Raw genomic sequence first — 18,092 nt, forward strand, 5'->3', positions numbered from 1 at the left:
TCTATCCTAGTACTGGCTACCCAGTTTGCACACCCATGACCTTGTTACCCTGATTGTGCCACATCCTAATCCCTCACAATTTTTAGTCTTCCACTTTGTCTTTGGATTCTTGTCCCTGCTAAACTGTCTGGATACCTGCATTAGGTACCCCAATCCCTTCTAAACTCTTTCTGCAACCCAATATCCTGCCAATGCAACTCAGTGATTAGTAACAATTCCCCTTTCCTTGGTATCCTAATCTCTGCTACTCTGTTCTGTTACCCATAATTCATAACACCATGGTTCCAGCCACCTGATCCCTGACACCCCTGTTGCTGATACCCCCTTCCCTAACCAAACAAGGGAAGAATGGGCACAGCCAGTTGAATTGGGTACTGCTGTCCTCTTGCAGACACATTGGGACAAGTTATTCCTCAGGTATTTAACATGAGGGACTAACTGGAGGTGGAAATGAAAGAGGTTACTCAGAGGTGACTAAAATCTAGGGACAAATACACTTATACATAAGTTATTTTTCTTATCTTCATCTCGATCTCTAAGCTGCTCCCTACATAACCTTTCTTTGAATTCTTTTCAACCTCTTACACTCAGTAACAAGATATTTATTCTCCTACTACTACATATACCCCCAAGCTGTTCTTAGCCCTCTACTATCATTATACCCAAGTTCTCTTCAGAACTTAAGTTCATATCTCTCCAATCACACCCTTTACTTCCCTATCTGATCCAGCCCATTGATCCCTAATGACTTATACCTGACCCAACCCAGTTGGTTCTATATATGACTACAAAATTGATTCCATTTGACTACTTTCAGTACAAGGGACTCCTCTTGACTCTAAGGAGCAGACTAATTAGCCAAACTTAGATTGTCTCAAAAGTTACAACTATGTAATGTCGATGCCAAAGCCACAAGATTCCCTCCAAGCAAAGAAAAGAGAGCTAAATAGGAAAACATCTACCCATAACTTTGAAACTCTAAGATCTACACATCTACATGACACCAGGTTGGCTTCTCTCATAAACGACTGTCCTACTGTGGTACCAGTGTGGTTCTTGTCTCCAAATGGGTAGAACTAACTGAAGAAACACAAGAAAAATAGCCAATCAACAAACCCCAACACCATCTTCACATAAGCAAGCTATAGAGCAGTCCCAGAATTACCTAGAGGATAAAGTTAAAGATAGATTAAAAGTATGGCTGATAAACCTGCTGAATGAAAAATTGGACACCTTACATAGAGTTATAAGAACGAAATGAGGCCAACTAGAAGCTAATAGATGATTTCATGGCCTCCACAAATAAAAAGATAGAGGAACTCCAGCAGAGGGAGAAAGAATCAAATGAAAATTTAGGAACCCAGATTAAAGAGTGAAAAGAGAAATCGGATAACCAACTCCAGAAGGTAAGGCAATCTATTCAAGACTTGAAAGCAAACTTTAATAAGGAACTGGCCACCATTAAGAAAGACCAGCAAGAAGAAACGGAGTTAAACACCAAAGTTAAAAGCCTTCAACATAGAATGGAAGAGGCTGAAGAAAGAATATTGGTGGCTGAAGACAATTTAGACTCCATAGAGAAACAAAACTAAGAAGCATGACAGATCACTGCAGGAAATACAGGATACATTCAGAGTGCCTAAACTGAGAATAATAGGAATACAAGAGGGCCTGCAGAGCGAAGCCAATGGATGAGGAAATGAATTTAGCAGAATCCTAGCAGAGAATTTCCCAAATATACAATAGGACAGGCCCATCCAGATACCAAAAGCTTTTAGTAACCCAAATATACCAGAACAGAAAGTTCATCCCACTGACACATTATAAGCTGTACCAGCTCAATAGCCACAAAAGAAGGAATTCTTATAGTTGCCAGGGAGAAGAGAACAATCACATGTAATGGAGACTCAATGAGAATTACCTCAGACTTCTCAGCAGACACTATAAAAGCAAGGATGGCCTGAAAAGAGGTATGTCATGCCCTAAAGACAAATAACTACCAACCAAGAATAATCTACCCAGCTAAGCTCTCATTCACAGCACAAAGACAAATAAAAACCTTCCACAACAAGGAAATTCTGAAGCAATATATTGCTACCAAACCAGCTCTTCAAAAAGGCCTCAAAGACGTTCTACCTGTAGAAAACCAACAAGAACAGTATACAGGCAATGATGCAGTCCACAAACAGAGAATTATGTAATCACAACAAGAACAGCCAAGCCACAGATTCCCACCCCCTCAAAAATAAATAAAAAAGTAGGGAAACACAAGCACTTCTCAGTCCTAACCCTCAATATTAATGGTCTTAACCCTACAATTAAGCGACATAGATTGTCCAATTGGATAACAAGACAAGTTCCTTCTATCTGCTGTCTTCAAGAGACACACCTTGCCCACAAAAAATAAGGAGGAGGCTACAATGCTTGATAAGAAATGTACTCATTATCTTGCCCATGTAATTGTAACCCCTCTATACAGAATTTTCACAAAAAAAATTATAAAAGTTAAAAAAAAACATATTCTGAAAGTGAAAGGCTGGAATTTAAAAAAATATCAAACAAATGGACCCTATAAACAGGCAAGCCTTTAAATCCTAATATTAAATAAATAGACTTCAGGTTAAAATAAATGAGAAGTGATAAAGGTCACTACATACTAATTAAGGGATCTCTCCTTCAGGAGGATATTATGATTCTACATATCTACTCACCAAATAACGGAGCACTGAAATTTAACCAAGAAAACATACTTTCAATCAGCTCTCACATCGATCCAAAGATATTAATTGTTGGGGTATTTAACACAGCACAATCCCCACTGGAGAGATCAACCCGGCAAAATCTCACCAGAGAAAACTTGGATCTTAAAATCTGCATAGATTAATGAAACTTAACAGACATGTACCAAATATTTCACCCAGCAGCATCAGATTACACCTTCTTCTCAGAAGCACATGGGACATTCTCCAAAATAGTCCACATTCTAGGCCACAAAGCAAATCTGTCCAAATTCAGAAAGATTGAAATTATGCCTTGCACTCTCTCAGACCACAAGGGAATAAAATTAGAATTCAACACCAAAATCCATCAAAGGAAGTACTGTAACACATGGAGACTGAACAACACACTGTTGAACGACTAGTGGGTCAAGGAAGAGATTAGAAAGGAAATGCAAATGTTCACGATATTTAACAAAAATAAACACAAATTACCAGCTCCTCTGGGACACAGAAAAGGCAGTAGTCAGAGGGAAGTTTATAGCTCTGAGTTCCTACATTAACAAATTGGAGTGATCTGAAACTAACAATTTAATGAGGCACCGAAAGCTCCTTGAAAAAGAACAACAAGCTAATCCTCAATCCAGTAGACACTAACATATAATTAAAATTAAATCCAAATTAACTGAATTAGAGTAAAAAAACTATAGATAGAACTGACAAATCAGAGTGAGTTATTAAAAAATTAATAAAATTGACAGACCCTTTGCAAATATTATGAGCAAAAAGGAGTACACACCCAAATAAACAAACTCAGAAATGAGAATGGAAACATCACTACAGATATGGCCAAGATTCACAATATATTAAGGGGATACTTCTCAAACTTTATGATAGTAAGTTTGAAAATAAGAAATGTATGAACAAATTTCTAGAAAATATTGACGTGCCCAAACTAACTCAAGATGATTTAAACAATCATAACAGACCCATATCAAGCATTGAAATAGAAGCAGCAATAAAAGACCTCCCACCAAAGAAAAGCCCCCGACTGAACGGATTTACAACTGGATTCCACAAGACCTTCAAAGCAGAACTCACACCAATACTCTGCCATCTTTTCAATGAAATTGAAAGCAAAACTTCTCTACCACACTATTTTAATGAATTCAGGACAAAACCTCATCCCCAAACCAGGTAGGGACTCATCAAAAAGAGAACTACCAACCCATTTCTTTGATGAACATTGAGGCAAAACTTGTCAAACAACTTGGCCAATTGACTTCAACAACTCATTAAAATAATCATACACCACAATCAAACAGGATTATTTCAGGGATGTAAAGCTGGTTCAATATAAATAAGACAATTAATAAAATCCACCACATCAACAAGAGCAAGGATAAGAACCACATATTATCCCAATAGATGCGGCAAAAGCTTTGACTAGATCCAATAATCTATGATGCTGGCTCTGGATAAATTAGGAATCCATGGAACATTCCTCAATATGATAAAGGATGTATATAACACACCTACAGCCAGCAATATACGTAATGGTGAAAAGTTAAAACCATTTCCTCTAAATTCAGGAAAAAGACAAGTATGTTTATTCCCACCTCTCTTCTTCAACCTAGTATTAGAATGCCTAGCTAGGGCAATAAGACAAGATGCTGACGTAAAGGGGATCCAAATAGGGAAAAATGAAGTAAAACTCTCCCTCTTTGCAGATGACATGATCTTGTATTTAAACCCCATAATGTCAACTCTCAATTACTTGATCGGAAACTTTGGCAAAGTAGCAGAGTATAACATTAACACTCAGAAATCAATAGCTTTCCTGTATCCCAATAATGAGAGGAGCATGGCTGAAATTAGCAACCCCTTTTTTTAATATCCCCACAAAAAATAAAACACTTAAGGGTTAACTTAACAAAAGAGGTAGAGGACCTGTATGATGAAAACTTTAATAATCTGAAAAAGGAAAGTAAAGGAGAACTAAGAAAGTGGAAAAACTTTCCATGCTCCAGGATTGGGAGGATTAACATCGTGAAAATGGCTATACTACCATAGTTTATCTACAAATTCAATGTGATACCTATCAATATCTCAACTTCAGTCATCAATGAAATAGAAGAATTAATCCAAAAAATCCTATGGAACAATAAAAGCCCCAGAATAGCAAAAACAAGCCTTAGTTGAAAAAGCAGCACTGGAGGAATATCAATTTCAAATTTCAAACTCAACTACAAAGCCATAGTAATCAAAACAGCTTAGTACTGGCACAAGAACTAACCTGAGGATCAAGGGAGTAAAACTGAAGACCCAGAAATGAACCCATAGACCTATAACCACTTAATCTTTCATGAGGGTACTAAAGATATTGAATGGAAAGAAAAAAAAACAGCGTTTTCAGTAAATGTTGTTGGCAAAATTGGGTAAATACATGTAGAAAAGTAAATCTGTATATATCGCCCTGCACCAGAATCAACTCCAATTGCATCAAAGACCTCGAAATAAAAACAGATTCCATAAAAACATTACAGAAAGGAATAGGAGAAACTCTAGGGCTCCTAGGCACAGGCCGAAATTTTCTTAATAGAGATCCAGAAGCACAACAAATCAAAGAATGTTTGGGCAAATGGGATTGCATGAAAGTGCAGAGCTTCTGCAAGGCTAAGGACTTAGCTAGCAAGATTAACAGAAAGCCCACGGACTGGGAGAAAATCTTCACTAGCCAAACAATGGACAAGGGTCTCATATCTAAAATATACTTAGAACTCAAAAAACTAAATCCCCAACAACAAATCCTCAAAGAAACACTTGCCTGATTAAAAAATGGGCTAAAGACTTAGAGACTTCTCTGAAGAGGAAATAAGAATGGCCAATAGATATATGACAAAATGCTCAGCTTCTCTAGCCATAAAAGAATTTCAAATCAAGACAACACTGAGATTCCATTTCACCCCAGATAAGATTGGCTATAATCAAGAAATATAATAACAACAGATGCTGGAGGTGATGTGCCAAAAGGGAACACTACTGAATTGTTGGTGAGAGTGTAAACTGTTCAACCACTCTGGAAAGCAGTATGGAGATTCCTCAAAAGACTCCACAGATAGCTCCATTATGACCCAGCAATCCCACTTTTAGGCATTTACCCAAATGATCACAAATAAGGTCATACCAAAGCTACCAGCACAATCATGTTTATTGCAGCATTATTTACCATAGCTAAGATATGGAACAAACCCAGATGCCCCTCAGTAGATGAATGGATCAAGAAAATGTGGTATATATACCCAATGGATTTTTATGCCTCCATCAGAAAGAATGACATTGCCTCATTTGTTAGGAACGGGAGAGACTTGGAAAAAGTTATAGTTGAAGTAAGCCAGCCCAAGGAAACATAGGTCCCATGGTCTCCCTTTTTTTTGCAAAGACTAGTACATGTCTATGACAAACAGAAGTCAAAGTCTATATACATATGACCACATGAGATAATGTTAAGCAAAATGTACCCCAAGACAGGGACACTGGTTTTTTTTTTCTTTCTTGCTAGTGCTAGTGTTTTTAATGTACTTATAATGCACAATGTGAATGTTTGTTTCTCTTGTATGTACTTCCCCGACAGTATAAACCCTGTTTTACTGGATTTGATGCCAGTGTTCTGCAACTTGTATATATATTTTTGTAATTTGGGGACTGGAAGGAATGCTTAAATGAAGATAGAGGCTGACCCATTGTTAAGACAAGATGCACAGGACACTATGTTGAAAACGAACTTTACAATGTGGGTGGGGTCAGGAGGTATTGGGGAGGTCGGGAGGGAAGTGATGGTAGAGGGAAAACAAAGGAGGAGGTAACAAATCTTGCTATGAAATGTACTCACTACCCTATTCATGAAAGTGTAGCCCTGGTGTACAACATTTTTACTATATATACATATATATATTTATTTAAAGAAAACAAATTTTACAACTTTGGCTACAGAGGGGGTGTAGTTGGGGAGGTGGGAGGGAGGCGATTGTAAGGGGAAAACAAAGGAGGAGGCAGCAATGCTCAATAGGAAATGTACTCATTACCTTGTTCATGTAACTGTAACTCCTGTGTACAGCAATTTTACAATTAAAAACTTAGGGTTCAAAGCAAGCCCTAGCAGGGAAGTCTGTCAAACTCTTATCTCCAACTAATCAACAGAAAACAGGAAGTGGAACTGTGGCTCAAGTGGTAGAGGGCTAGCCTTGAGCTGAGGAGCTCAGGATGTGTTAATCCCCATGCTCAGAGTTCAAGTGCAATGACCAACAAAAAGAAAAAAAAAATAAAGCATCAAACAACCTGAAGATGTTGTCCAGAATAATGAGTGGAGCATTATGCAGTTACGTGACTTAGTCACTTGCTACCCAGTTTACTAGAAGAGATGATGGGTTATTTTTGTGTGTACCAAAACCTGCAAAATTATTTTGCTCTTTCCCAAGCAGGGAGGAAGGGGGGAATGGAGTTGGGTAGAAGGTGTTTGGTGGCCTAGCCTTTGGGTTCAGTGATTGTTTTCTGGAGTCAAATTCAGAGAAATTCGTTTTGTAATCTTACTTGCATGGAGAACAAAGAAGTCATGCCATGGAAGTGGTCTTTATACTGTCCTTAGCCAGGTCCCGTCCCAACCACCATTTGGTAATCCAAGTCCCACTTCAGGACCAAGATGCCTTGACGACAACTGATCCACTGGGCAGGTGGACCTAACCACAGCCGGAAAAGGCAGAAAGTGCCATGCTGGGTGCAGCACTGGAGATCTAGACTGTGCAGAGATTTTTTTTTTTGTGATTCTCATTTTGTATTACCACTTTGAGTCTGTAAAATAAACCATGGATTTTATCTTTCTTCCCTCTCTTTGGATAAAGCTAATAAACACTCTGCCTCTAATGAGGCACTTAACTCTTAGGTCTGGCCAATCATTTCCAGGATAGGGAATTACTATCGAAGTAGTGTATTTCGATCTTACGAGAAAACAGCCTTTTTCCCTCTTAAATTTATTTATTGATAGGCATTTTTAGGGGCAATCTGTTTTGATTTTTAGATGAAAGGCTTGTAGGAAACTATGTTCATAATCTGGATCCTCCTCACCTCAACACCTAAAATACAAATTTCACAACACTTTTACAGGAAACATTTCAGAAACGTTACACTGGAATGCTCAAATACAGAACGTTTTACACAGCCCAGAATGTAACTCTGCTGTCTGAAGGTGGGGCTCTCTTTGTATAAAGTAACAAGCCAATCCAAAAGAGCAGCCACGAATACCAGACATGAGTGTCAATGGCTGCTACTCCCCAGACAAGAAGCTTGGAAGGGCAGCCGGAGCCCATGAGAGCAGTGCACAGAGGAAAGTTTCCATGCCAGCCTCGGCACAAAAGATGGCATCACTCTGCCTGAGCCTGCCTTTCTTATCTTCTCCCCACAACCAAGCAGAGTCATCTCCTGCTCCACGTAGGATAAATACTGTACAAGTGGATCAGGAGCGTGGCTTTTATTCACTCTGCACTCCCAGGCAGGTGGCCCCACCACAATGTGTGTATGCACTCCCAGGGCTGAATAGTCAGGGCCCAGGCCCATGGAGCAGGTGGGCACTAGATGTGTGTCAATGGCATCTGCCATTCATACAGTGGCCATTGGGGGCTGCCCTAGCCCAACAGCAGGTACAACCTGATCTCCAACAGTCCCCAGGCCTGGCGCTTTAGAATGCTGGAGGTGGATGGGCTGCAACTAGGTTCCTACTAGCTTAGCATGCCAGATAATGCAGCTGCTGCCTGAATTACTAATTATTTTCTGGAGCAGTTTTAATCAAAGTGATACACATTACTGTATGATATTTAATGTTATATCATTTAGTCTGTAGTATCCAAAAGACATTGAACTCGATACTAGCAAGAATGGACTTTATTGTTTGTATTTATAAGACCATAATGGCAAATTGAAATAAAAGTAAAATAAAATTGTTTTCCAAAAACACATTATTAAGTCTAACAAGTTGAAAAAATTGCAAATGAAGTAACTGCAAATGAAGTTTGATAAAATGCACAAAATATATTACTTTAGTTATATTCAAAAGTAAAAAAAAAGAATGACAGAAAAAATATCTATTGGATATAAAATATTACAATGGTTTAACAGGTTGAAGTGATATAGGTTATGTATTTTGTTGAAATAAAATATAATATTTTTCTCTTAGTACTGTTTATCTCAGTGAAGGAAAACATATAAATTGTAAATTATATATGTCGTCTTGCTTCTGGTCCCATAAAAGGGAGTGACATTTCCAATGGGGGTCCTGGGAAGTCACTCTCACCCAGCCCATGTAGACCAATCAGAGGTCTGTGTGGTGACCCTGAGGAGGTGTTGGGCACCACATTTCTGCTGCAGCAAGTGCAGCACCCATTGTGGTGGGCTGCAGCCAACAAAACTCCATCAGTGACCAAACCAAACAACACAGCCTCAGGGGCCAAAGCCAGGAGGAGAGGCAGGGCAGACCCCAAGTGCTGCTTTCCATCTGGGTGGCCTACACTCCCAAGGTCAGAACCATTCCCCTGCTTTGGATCCCAGCGAGAGTAGGTGAGCCTATTGCCTCCAGACAGTGTGTCCCTAGAATGGCACCCACAGCCAGGCTCACGTGGACCAGGAAGATGATGGAGGGAAAGTGGCAAAGAAAGGTGAGGGGCTTCGGGTCCCCAGTGCTGTGGTGAGTGTGCTGTAAGGCCAAGCTTCTCTGGTGATGATGGGCATATGCTGGGATGGCCATGTAGCGGACCAGAAAATGGAGGTCTGTGGAGATGTTGAAGTGGCTCCAGGGATCTGAGCTGCTGCAGCTGTCACAAGCCAACTTGGAGAGGGACCAGCACAGGGCTCCAGTCCCCCGACTGGCATAAAGACTGGTGAGATGGACCAAGGCTGGGCTGCTCAGCCACCAGGGTGCTGTCTGCCTGCCCCGCCTTTCTTCTCCCTTGGACTGTTCAGTATGCACCCAGGGGGGCAGGAGTTGACCTCAGAATGGAGTCTCCCTGGGATGCCACTCACACCCAGGACCACTGCAGACCAGTACCAGCACAGCTGGAGGAGGAGAGGGTGGCAGTGGACTCGACTCCAACCCCATGGTTGCCGTCTCCTGGATGAAATCAGGGAAGCAAGGCTGTGAGGGGAGGCAGTTAGGGTGGGAAGTATGGGTAGGCTAAGACCCCCAGCCAGCCTCTGCAGTTCCACTCAGGCTCATCTGGCAGTGCTGTGGAGCATGTGCACACAGCCTCTCAATGTGCATACACCCCAAGACAGGGGGGTCCCACTTCCCAACAGGTGACCTGAAGATGGAACCCACTCCCACAGGAACTAGTAAAATGGAAGATCACATGGTGACACAGAAGGGGATTCAAGGCACAGCCTTGGTGTAGCACTAAACAGCTGGCAAAAAAAAAGGAAAATCATCCCTTAAATATTTACATCAGTGCTAACTTATACTTTAAAAACAGTTTTAGGGCTCGGAAGGTGGCTCAGTGGTAGAGTGCTTGCCTTGCATTCATGAGGCCCTGGGTTAGATAACTCAGCACCACATAAGAAAAAAAGAAAAAAGCCAGAAGTGGCACTGTGGCTCAAGTGGTAGAGCGCTCGTCTTGAGCTGAAGAGCTGAGGGACAGCCCCCAGGCCCAGAGTTCAGGCCCCACGACCGGACCAAAAACAAAACAAAACAAAACAAATAAAAAACAGTTTTACTTTCCTCTTGTCCTATAATTTTTCTTCATACCCTCTGAATTAACCAGAAATCTCCAGGATTTCTTCATGCACAGTAACACAAATGAATGTAGCTTCTATTTTTTTTAATTAAGGAAGGTTTCATTTAGTTCTTTCCCATATATGATACATGAAAAAGAAATCCTGAGGTGAATCTGTAATACAGCAAACTCCAGATATCTTCTGAACTCCTCAGTGCAGAAATGTGGAGCAGTGCATGCCTTCAGAATAAAGTGATCTAGCAGCAGGTACTTACCCACATTGTTATTGGGCTAGCTGTCTCTCTGATTAAAAAATAATCCTGCCACACACATGCATATCACTTATGAAAAATGTTTTCCAGCATTCTTCTTGTTATATTGCACTTATCTTTCTCCTCCTGTTTCCTGTCCTCCTCTTTCCCCTGGTCCATTTTCCTATTCCTTCCCACATTGTCCCCTCTTCTTTCTCCCTTTTTCCTCCTTCTCCTCTTTCTCCTGCTCTTCCTTTCTCCTCTGTTTCCTTTTCCCTCTTCTCATCCCTTCATTGCCCTTTTTATTTTCTTTTTCTCCTTCCCTTTCACTTTCTTCTACTTCTTCTTTATGGTCCTGGGGCTAGGAATCAGGGCCTTGTACTCACAAAGCAGATGCTCTGCTGCTTACGGTAAGCCTCCAGTCTGGGTTTCATTTAAATGACACTTATTTGTGATTATTTTAAGTACCAAACCCAGCATAGCTTTTAATTCAGGATAAAATTCATTTTACATATTCTATATAATAAATATATGCTACTCACATGTTGTGGCTAATGGGTTTTGATTATGCTCTGGGCTTCAGATAAATTCTTCAGAAACAATGTGTTTGAAGGCACTCTAATTGTGATTCTGTGTAACTCCCAATTAATGAACTGGTTACTTTGCATCTTGCAAAAGTGACTTCCATATTACTCCTAATTCAATGAACTGTCATTTTGTGGCAGCACCCACAGTAATAGTGGAGGATCAGAAAATAAAATCGACTGGAAAACCCCTGGCTTTTTAGTAAGAAGCCAGAAAAAGACTTGTGGCTCAGTGGTTTAGCGACATCCTTGCACAGAATAAGCAGTTGAAAGGACCTAGGCTTGAGTTGAAGACCTGTAGGGGGTGGATACACACAGACACACACACACACACACACACACACACACACACACAATTCTCAGCTAGAGCAAGTAGAGTATCTGTTTCTCAGTAACATGTCTGAGTTTCTTTCCTATGTGTTTGGATATTTTGAAAGCTACATCATCAACTTCCTTAATTTCAATAAATAACGGTGTATTCACTACTATTTCTTCCTGGTTGGAAAATATTTTAAGACACATTTTCATGTTGAAAGTTGAGTTTGCTCCCAATATGCTGACTCTCTTGGATTGTAAGAAAATTAATAATTCTGCCTTTAATTCGTTAGCTCATAAGTTAAGTTATATGCTTCACTTAGGAGTTAAATTGATGCTCAGTGGGAAGTGTTTGAAGTCACTTGTCTGAAGTTTTAAAGTGGAGTAAAAATTGCAAAGAAACCTGAGGTAGTGAAAGCGAGAGACAGATGAAAAGAAATCGAAAATGAACTTCAGACTCCTCTTCAGGCCAATTATGTTACAAAGGCCTGCCCTTGAACTGAGTATGTAATGCTTCTGCTCATTAGCAGGTACTCTTCACACTGAGCCACACATCTAAGCCCTAAAGACATTCATTAGAGAGAGGTATTCCTGGATCTTGAACTCAGGGTCTGGCCTCTATCCTTGAGCTTCTATTGTTCAAGCATTTTAGCACTTGAGACACAACTGCACTTCTGTCTTTTGGTAGGTAATTCAAGCTAAGAGTCTCAAAAACTTTCCTTCCAGGCTGGCTTTAAACTGGGACCCTCAGATCTCATCTTCTGAATTGCTAGATTTTTAGGTATGCGCCACATCTACCAAAAGCCAGGAGTTTCAATGAGACTCTTATTTCCAATAAATTTCTCTAACACACACACACACACACACACACACACACACACACACATACACACACACACACACACGCACGCACACACACACAAGAAAAAATTTGAGCTACTGCTCAAGTGTTATAAAGAGTGTAAACCTGTAGCAAAAACACCCTGGGACAGTGGCCAGGCCCTAAGTTCAAGTGCTAGAAGCAACAGAAAAATAAATAAATTCATTAATTAAAATTTAACAATGTCAAACCAAAAAATAAAAGGAAAAAATTAGTTGGAAGAAAAGAGGCATTAAGGGGATGGAGAGGCCTGGCTAAGTTAGTAGAAACATGGAGTGAAAGCATTAGGTGGCCTTTGGGAGTCCTGGTCTTGGACTTAAAAGTATAGAAAAAAGAAAAGCACGTAAGGCTTCTACAATGAGCCTGGCAATAGTAGCTCACATCTGCAATCCTAGCTACTAAAAATCAGCAATCTGAGGATCACAGTTTGTCCAGGAGGGAATTCATTCTTCCTTCTTGCAACCAGCAGACAGGCAGCATCAGCCCTGTGCCTGTACCACAACTGGACCCCTCTGCCTACATAGCTCCAGACACCAGAAACACACCCAGCTGGACCCAACAGCAAAATCCAATGCTTCCTCAACTGGATTCAGAGCCCAGAGGCACTTCCTGTGCTTAAGTACACCATGGTTTTGCTGCTCCAAAGCAACTAATGAGACAGACCCTTGCTTCATAACTCCACTCTACCTTACCTCGCTGGCTACCTTGGTTTAGGAGCCCAGCACACCCTTCTAGGAGCAGAGACTTCAGCCCTGCTATTGTCTGGAAACACATTCAGATAATTTTTATTTTCTAGTTACCCCATCTAAATGGAATTAAAATCTGTGTTCAGAATCTGCTTCTATTTCCTTTTTCTGGATAGCCACCATTTTCTACTGGTATATTGTGGTCAGTAAATAATCTTTACATAAATAATGCATTCTTAATTATGACTTCAACAATGAGGGCTCAATTTAACTGATCATATCCTCCCAAGATTCCCGTTATCCTACCATTTCCTTGACAGTCATGAAACATAGAGAGTTGAATGGAAATACACGACTCCACAATTAACAAGACACTTCATCCCCTCTCTCACATATATTTTGTTGATGGAGACCCTTGAGAGAGGATGCAAAGCCTTTAAGAAGTGCAGAAAGGAGAAAGAGGGAGAAGAAAAGCAAGAGGGAAAAGAGGGAGAGAGTACACCAAGCCAATAGGGATAGGTTTACCTCAGGCAGAGGTTTGGCAGATTTTCAGTGGATTCCTTCCACGAATTCAAAATTTGGTAACAGTAGGCGAGGGAAATCGACATCCCAGTAAGTCCTAATGAGCCATATATTAGGTTTGACCATGAGATCAAGGATTGTAATGGGTCTTCCTGAATGGAGAAAAGAATATGATAGGAAGGATCATGAAAAACTTTGCCCTAAAACACAGCACATGATTTAATGAAATAAGTTGAAATAATGTAGGTAAGACATTTAGATATTGTATTTTGATAAGGATATTTGTTTATAATGACACATGTATTACTCTGTATATAAAATACATTTTCTGAACGCTATAAAAGTATCAAATGAAATATTAGAATCATATGGATGTCCAGAACCAATTATTAATATCACATACTCTACAAAAGCTTTCCTAGGAGGTTTCTTCAGTTTAACATGAATTTTGTTGATCCTTGATTTATTTTCCAGAAGAGTAAATTTTTGAGAGTCTGACTAAATTCAGAGTGGTGCTACTGCATTTGTTTCATATTAAGAATTGATAATATTACTCTCCACCTCTCAAGAAAGAGAGAGAGAGAGAGAGAGAGAGAGAGAGAGAGACAGAGACAGAGACAGAGACAGAGACAGAGAGACAGAGAGACAGAGAGACAGAGAGAGATGCAGTCATTAATTCATTTTCTCTGGGTGATAGACAATATTTAATCATTGTAAAGGATCTTTCCTACAACTATATGTAAATGATTAATTTATAACTGAGAAAAGTAAGCTACAAAACATGGGACATTTTTCTTTTTGAACATAATTTTGGTAATAAATCACCAACTGTAAGAAGTAAATCTACATAGCTGTACTCATTAAGACATTAATGAGATTAATACTTTATTTTCTTGCTTTTTGTACATGTCCTCGGGTTGATATCAGGATCTGGGTAATGTTTTTGAGTTTTTTTATAATCACTCAATTTTTAATGTTATTATGGAGGTGATGTAAGGAGGGGTTACAATTGCACAATCAGGTAATGGGTGAATTATTTTAGGTTAATGTCAAACATTCTCTCCCTGATCTTTTTTTTTTTTTTTTTGGTCAAAATTAGCACTCTACAACACTTGGGCCACAGCTCTACTTCTTCTCTTTTGTTGTTTCATTTGAGATAAAAGTCTCACAGACTTTTCTGGCTGAGCTTCTTTGAACTATTAGCCTCCCATGTAGGAAGGATTACAAGTGTTAGCACTTGGTACCTGGAATATTATTCTTTAAAGTGACATAAAACTATACTAAAATACATAATTCTCTGGGAATGTAGTCTATGATTCAAGTAGCAGAGGTAGTCCTTCTAGAAATGTTGCTGAATGAGGATGGCCAGAGAGATTTAACTCCTTCTCTAATGTAAGCCTTTCTTTTCATTGATCTGTATTTCTTTCGGGTGTTTAGGATTGGTATTTACTTCAGCTCACCTTTAAAGAAACAGAAAATCTAGGATTAAATCATAATAATAAATTGCAGAGAATCTGCAAGGCAAAGGACATAGCTAGCAAGATCAATAGAAATCCCACGGATTGGGAGAAGATCTTCACTAGCTATACAACGGACAAGGGTCTCATACCGAAAAAATACCTGGAACACAAAAAATTGAATCCCCCAACAACAAATCCTCAAAGAAACAACTGCCTAATTAATAAGTGGGCTAAAGACTTAAACAGAGACTCTCTGAAGAGGAAGGAAGGATATCCAATAGACACATGAAGAAATGCTCAACCTTTCTAGCCATAAAACAGCAGTGAGATACCACCTCACCCCAGTTAGAATGGCTATGATCAAGAACTCTAATAACAACAGATGCTGGAGGGAATGTGGACAGGAGGGAACCTTACTACATTGTTGGTGGGAATGTAAACTTGTTCAACCATTTTGGAAAGTAGTATTGAGGCTCCTCAAAAGACTCAACATAGAGCTCCCCTAAGACCTAACAGTCCCATTTTTGGGCACTTACCCAAATGATCACAAACAAGATTATACTAAAGCTACCAGCATAACTATGTATATTGCAGCATTATTTACCATAGCTAAGATATGGAACCAACCCAGATGCTCCTCAGTGGTGAATGGATCAAGAAAATGTGGTATATATACACAATGGAATTCTATGCCTCCATCAGAAAGAATGACATTGCCCCATTTGTTAGGAAATGGAAAGACTTGGAAAAAATTATATTAAGTGAAATAAGCCAGGCACAAAAAACATAGGTCCCATGGTTTCTCTTATTTGCAACAACTAGTTTATATCTGAGACAAGCAGAAAAGTTCAGATAATTTGATGTTAGGTGAAATGACCCCAAGTTAAGTATTCAAATGTTTTTTTTTTCCTTTCATGCGATTATTTCTAACATTTTTATAAGATGATTTCTTTGTTGCTTTGTATTTCCCTCCCCCATGTATAATCTCTGCTTTCACTGTAGTTGATGTTGGTATAATTTGTGGAGGAGAAGGGAAAACACAAATCATTTAAATAGGGATACAGGTGGACCAATTGAAACAATAAGATGTACAAGTCATTATGTCTAAAAACAAACTTTACAACTTTGGTGGGGAGGAGGGAGGCGGGGGATCGGGAGATAGGAAGGAATGGGAAGGGGAAAGAAAGGAGGAGGCAACAATGCTTGATAAGAAATGTGCTCATTACCTTGCCCATGTAATTGTAACCCCCCCTATACGGTATTTTCACAAAAAAAAAAAATAATTTAAATGGTAGTTTACCTAGAACTTCAGTATAAAACTGATTACATTTCTTCTCATTAAATGTTTGGAAGAACAGCTCATTGTTTCTCATATTCATTGCCAGGGAAGAAGCGGGGAGTGTACACAAAAGGAATTTTCAGTAGATCAGCCAGCAGTTCTCCAGAGGGAACCAGGGGTTCTGCTAGCAGTACATCCAATTTTCTTGTTTAAAACCATGTCTTTACAGAGGATTTCAAAAACACCAGAAAATTCTACAGAAATGCTTTGCGATATTGAATAAAATTTCCAGAATAAGTATTTTGGGAACTCATCTATGCATTCATTGACCCATTGTTTGAAATGACTTTCAACTCCTTCGTATTCAAAGACATTTGGAAAATCTCAAATTTAAAAGGGGATGATTTTCTGGAATCCACATGAATGGCAGCAGAGAATGTCCAGACAGTGATCTCATGGCCTCTCTGCATTAGCTCATGCAGGATCATCTTCACATTGACCCAATGACTGTACCAATGTGACATTAACTAGAATTCTCTGTTCCATTAAGGCGAACATAAAGAGAAAATGAACATGATTCATTAGGTACCTTTTATGCTTAAGAACACCTTGGGAAGAACACCTTGAATTCTATTTTTATTTGAAATATGGCTAGGTAAACTGACTGAATTTTTAATTTTATATAATTTTGCTCAATTTAAGTATTGTCATTCACAGGTTTGTGTCGGGCTACTCAACTGAGTAGAACAACTCTGGCCTCTGATGAATTCACTAGAATACCTCCAAAGTCATCTAGGAATACAAGCCATGGAAGTCATTCAGCTTTTCACTAGTCACAGTAAGAAACAATAAAATAAGAATATAAATAAAACTTACAATAAAAAACACCAAAGGAGCTTTAATCAAAATTCAGCATAATTTATCTAGTATTTAAACGTTAATCTTCAGATTTCATCATTCTGAGTAGCTAGGATTACAGATGTGAACTACTCTCAGGTGTTTGTTAGTTTTGTTTTTTTTTAAATACCAAGACAGCAGTGTATTTTATATTAGACTCATCTCCTTCCTGCACTCAGCTATCACTTGGACCTAAGGACTATTATAATGTATGGGGTACCTCTAGACCTACTTTGTAGTTGCTAGGAACTACAAGGAGTAGAGAAATCAGCTACAACTCACCATAACAAAATAAACGAGGAAGCTGGGTGCAGATGGATCACACATGTAAACCTTACTACTCATGAGTCTGAGATCTGAGGACTGCAGTTCAAAGCCACCCAGTTAGCAAAGCTTATGAGAGTATTTTTTTCAGTTTCTTTTTTTTATTGTAAAAATAACATACAGAGGGGTTAAAATTACATGGCAAGGTAATGAGTGCATTTCTTATCAAGAGTTTTTCGGTCCTCCTTTATTTTCCTTTACCATCCCTTCCCAACCACTCTACCCCAGTACACCTCTCACCCACTGCCGAAATTGTAAAGTTTGTTTTTCGACATAAGGATCTGTACATCTCATTGTTGCAATGGGTCCTCCTGGACCCCTATTCTAAAAAAAATGTTTTTTATCCTTTCCCCTCCACTAAGTATACCAGTATCAAATACAGTGAAAACAGTGGTTATACTGTGGGGGAGGGACATACAAAGC

The sequence above is a fragment of the Dipodomys spectabilis genome, unplaced genomic scaffold, assembly GCF_019054845.1.
Source record: "Dipodomys spectabilis isolate Male_0828 unplaced genomic scaffold, ASM1905484v1 ptg000147l, whole genome shotgun sequence".
Classification (NCBI taxonomy): Eukaryota; Metazoa; Chordata; class Mammalia; order Rodentia; family Heteromyidae; genus Dipodomys; species Dipodomys spectabilis.